The sequence below is a fragment of the Penaeus vannamei genome, chromosome 25 (assembly GCF_042767895.1).
Source record: "Penaeus vannamei isolate JL-2024 chromosome 25, ASM4276789v1, whole genome shotgun sequence".
NCBI classification, from domain to species: Eukaryota; Metazoa; Arthropoda; class Malacostraca; order Decapoda; family Penaeidae; genus Penaeus; species Penaeus vannamei.
In genome coordinates, this window is record NC_091573.1 from 24,193,909 (window position 1) to 24,198,908 (window position 5,000).

Genomic DNA, 5,000 nt, shown 5'->3' on the forward strand with positions numbered 1-5,000 from the left:
AACGTAGAGGAAGGAAGGGAGGAAGGGAGGAAGGGAGGAAGGGGGGAAGGGGGGAAGGGGGGAAGGGGGAAGGGAGGAGAAGCTTATAAGTTTAGTTTCGCTCGACCCCGCTTCTCCGCATCGGAATGTGTAGTGCCTTTGCTGAGTGCCACTTGAAGCCCTGACTGCAGCTCTACCTTGAAGTTTAGAGGCAACTCTATATGTTCAGCGCGCCGGGGAGCAGCGTCGGAAAGCGGAATTCCATCTATTAGGGAGTTTGTTCATATGTATCTTTATCTATCAGTTGGGTTTCTTATCTGTATTTATCTGTCTATTTGCCTTTCTATCTCTCTTCATTTCTATCCTTTGTTTCGGTTGTTTGTATTTATTTGCCTATCTAACAGTATCGAGCTCTTTGTTTATTCATCTATTTATCTATTAGCTGTTTTGCTTATCTGTACTTATCTGTCTACCATCTATCTATTTGTCTATCTATGTATGGATCTATCGTTTTGTTTATTTATCTGTCTGTCTACATGTGTCTGTCTGGCTATCTGTCTATCTACCTGCCTGTATATTTCTCTGTCTGTGTGTTTCACTGTACTTATCTATCTATATGTTTGTCTACCTACGTATGTGCACCCCCTCCTCTCTTTCTCTCTCTCCCTCAACCTCTTTCTACCTCTCTCTCCCTCTCGCTCTTTCCCTACGCATCTTCCTCTCTCCTCTCGCTCCTTCTACTCTCCTCTCTTCGTCATGGCCAACTCTTCCTCTGCTCTCCTCTCCCCATGTTCCTCTTTCTAACCCTCTTTCCCTTTCTCCCTGTCCCTCTTTCTACCTCTGTGCCACAGCCTTCGCACTTATAGAGGTAGCGGATCTTGGCTGCCTGCATCGCCGTAAGATCGACAGTATCAATGAAACCTTTGCGAATATGGGTCTTAAGTGATAAAGCCATAGGAAGCTAATACGCTATTGTTTACCACATAAGGGGCTATCACAGAAGCGAAAGTAACATGAAACTTATCTTCTTATATTTTCTCTTATTCTCATTGTTATTATCTTTTTTGGGCGTTGTTGTTCTGTTTTTGTGTTGTGTTTAATCTCAGACTTTTCGTCTTTTGAAGTTTTGAAATTAAAAACTTAGAAGGTGTCGCTGGGAATATAATATTCTTATTTGTGAAAGATATTACGTTTTATAATCATATATCATGAATAATTTATCACGAGGAATTTAATAATAGGCTTTCTACCTGAAAGTTCTATTGAACCACTGATGATAAGGTAATGATAAAAAGGATAATGATAATAGTCCTAACAACGAAAATAATGATTGTAAGAATGATAATGATAATGACACATATAATAGTAATAATGATACAGAAAATAACAATAATGAAAATGATAATGATAATGATGATAATAATGATGTTAATAGCAATGATTATGATAATAAAATAATGATGACAATAATAATAATAATTATAATGAACATAACGAAAACACCACTACAACAATAATAGTGATAATAATGATGATAATAATAATAAAAATGGCACTGCTACTAAGGAAAAAATATAATTTTGATGTTAATAGTCATGACTGTGAAAATAATGGTAGTGAAGATAATGATAATAATCTTTCTCTCATCTTATACTCTAATATACGATCTCTCTGCATATATATAACATTCTCTATCTATCTATCTCTCTTTCTATCTTTCTATCTTTCTTTCTTTCTTTCTATCTATCTATCTCTCTCTCTTTCTTTATATAATCTTTCTCTCTCTCTCTCTCTCTCTCTCTCTCTCTCTCTCTCTCTCTCTCTCTCTCTCTCTCTCTCTCTCTCTCTCTCTCTCTCTCTCTCTCTCTCTCTCTATATCTCTACTCTATATTCTCAAAATCTGTGTCTAATGTACTTATTCTCTTTATAAGTGACATGTCTCGCGTGTCTCTCTGTCTCTCTCTCTCTCTTCTCTCTCTCTCTCTCTCTCTCACATAAACTAATATGTGATTGGCTCTTTCTCTCTTTCTGTCTCTCTGTCTCTGTCTGTCTGTCTCTCTCTCTCGTGATTTCTATATTCTCCTCTCATCTCTCCCCTCTCCCCTCCCCCTATACTTCTAGGATTTCCCTCGTCGCTGCTGTAGGCTTATTGTCGCAGAGGGAGAAAGGGGGAAGAGGAGGAGAGGGGGGAAGGGGGGGGGGGTAGAAGGAACATGGTTTGTTTGCTAGTGTCATGTCGCTCTTTCTGTTTGCGTCTCCCATGCTGTCTCTTTTCTTTCTCTCCCTGTCTTTTTTTCTCTCTCTCTTATTCTTTCTCTTAAATTCTCTCTCTCTCTCTCTCTCTCTCTCTCTCTCTCTCTCTCTCTCTCTCTCTCTCTCTCTCTCTCTCTCTCTCTCTCTCTCTCTCTCTCTCTCTCTCTATCTCTCTCTTCTCTCTCTCTCTCTCTCTCTCTCTCTCTCTCTCTCTCTCTCTCTCTCTCTCTCTCTCTCTTCTCTCTCTCTCTCTCTCTCTCTCTCTCTCTCTCTCTCTCTCTCTCTCTCTCTCTCTCTCTCTCTCTCTCTCTCTCTCTCTCTCTCTCTCTCTCTCTCTCTCTCTCGCTACTTTTTCCATTTCTATTTCCCTCTCTCTCAGTCCCTCTACTCATATATCTATTTTTCACCTTTATTTTTTTCTGCATTTCTAGCCTTTACAAAATTTAAGTGATCTAATAACCTATAATTTATCTGAATGGAATTAAATAACATTTCCCTAATTAATATATGCATGCAGTCACAGACAAGTTCGTATATCATTGCAAACGCATTCACACACAAATTATGTTAATGAGTGTAATGATTATACTAATGAGGGTATTGCTATAAATATATACCCGAGAGAGAGAGAGAGAGAGAGAGAGAGAGAGAGAGAGAGAGAGAGAGAGAGAGAGAGAGAGAGAGAGAGAGAGAGAGAGAGAGAGAGAGAGAGAGAGAGAGAGAAAGAGAGAGAGAGAGAGAGAGAGAGAGAGAGAGAGAGAGAGAGAGAGAGAGAGAGAGAGAGAGAGAAAGAAAGAGAGAGAGAGAGAGAGAGAGAGAGAGAGAGAGAGAGAGAGAGAGAGAGAGAGAGAGAGAGAGAGAGAGAGAGAGAGAGAGAGAGAGAGAGAGAGAGAGAGAGAGGAATAGAGATAGATAGATGAATAAACATACACAGAGAGAAAATCAGAGAGAACGAACCAATCACAATGCAAAGAAATCTTGATACAATTTCGGTATCAGAATCTACGGACATCTCTCCGTGATTGATCGAATCAGATTCTGCCAACTTTTCTTTCGCTCAGATTCCATTTACGTGAAATATGAACATCATTCCACTCTGCACGAGATTTTCGCACTCTATATACCAAATCAAGACGCAATTCACACATATGGAAACGCATTCAATAACTCCCAGCAAAAAATTGTACAGACAAACAAAGGGTCATATTTCTTTTTTACTCTTCCTTTCTCTTTTTTTTCTTTTTGTATTTTTCTTTCTCTGTTTCTTGCTGTACTTGTTGCGCTGTCTGTCTTTTTCTCTCTCTCTCTGTTTCTTGTCTGTCTGTCTATCTCTCTCTCTTTCTTTCTTTCTATGTCTATTTCTGTCTCTCTCTGTCTGTCTTTTTTGTCGGTTTTCTCTCTCTCTTTCCTCCATCTACACACTAACCCCTCCCCCCCCCCCGAAAAAAAAAAAGCAAGGATATCGAGAAAACACTTCATCAGATCGTTTCTTATGAACATCATCAGCATCATTTTTTATATCATCGTTATTATTTCCTTTAAGCTCGCATCTCGGCTGGTTAAGTGACAATAAATTTCCGATGCAGCTCACAACACTCGCCACCCTCGGCATAGGTGTGAGGAAAATCTATGAATATTTCATGTTGCAGAAGGACCCCCCCCCCCTCCCCCCCGGTCTTCCTGTCTCTCCCATATACTGCTGTCGCCTGGCTGTAAATCACAGGGTCTGGAAGGGGTTGAGGATAAGGGAGGGGGGTATAGAGGGGGTTAGAGGTAGGGGTGGGGCGGTTTGAGTAAGTGGGGTGAGGGTTAGAGGAGGTTGGTGTGGGTGGGAGGAGGTAGGGAGGCATAGAGGGGGTTAGAGGTAGGGGTGGGGCGGTTAGAGTTAGCAGAGGGGGGTGGGCTAGAGGGAAATGGGGGTGGGTGGGGAGGAGGGGAGGGACGTAAAGAGGGGGTTAGGAGGAAGGGGGTGGGGCACTTAGAGTAAGTGGGGTGGGGGTTAGAGGAGGTGGGGGGTTGGGGTGTTGGGAGGGAGGGAGGGAGGTATAGAGGGGGTTAGAGGTCATATGGTAAGGAAAGACAGCAGAGTAAGTAAGGTGGGGGTTAGAGGAGGTGCCAAGGAGGTTAGAGTAAGTGGCGTAGTGAGCAAGTGTGGGTCAGGGCGGTGGAAAACAGTGGTAGGAAATGACTGAAGAATCGCGGAGACGCAGACTAAAGAAATGAATCGAAAAAAGGAGAGGAAGGAGATGGAGATGAAAAAGAGGTAGAAGGGAGGAAGAAGAAAGCAAACAAAAAAAAGAGAAATAAAAAAAGAGAGGGGAAGGAGAAGAATAAAAAGAAGATAAAAAGATAAAAAAAAGGCGGAAGGAGAAGAAAAAAGAAGAAGAAGAAAGAATAGAGGACAAGAGAGGGAGGGAGAGAGAGAAGGGGGGGGGGGGTAAGGGAGATAAAGGAAGAGCAAAGATGCGTGTACATTACAAGGTTAGGGGGAGGGGGAGGCAGGGAGGGGTGAGGAAGATTGAAAGAAAGAGGCGGGAGAGAAGAGAGAGAGAGAGAGAGAGAGAGAGAGAGAGAGGGAGAGAGAGAGAGGGAGAGAGAGAGAGAGAGAGAGAGAGAGAGAGAGAGAGAGAGAGAGAGAGAGAGAGAGAGAGAGAGAGAGAGAGAGAGAGAGAGAGAGAGAGAGAGAGAGAGAAAGAAAGAGAGAGAGAGAGAGAGAGAGAGAGAAAGAGAGAGAGAAAGAGAGAGAGAGAGAGGGAGAGGGAGAGGGA

General features: G+C 42.2%; 1 protein-coding gene across 1 annotated transcript in view; it reads right to left on the minus strand.

Moving 5' to 3' along the window:
• Positions 1-5,000, minus strand: part of LOC113806351 (uncharacterized) — a 338,559-nt gene that overhangs the window by 21,074 nt on the left and 312,485 nt on the right. The gene's annotated exons all lie outside the window — the stretch shown is intronic.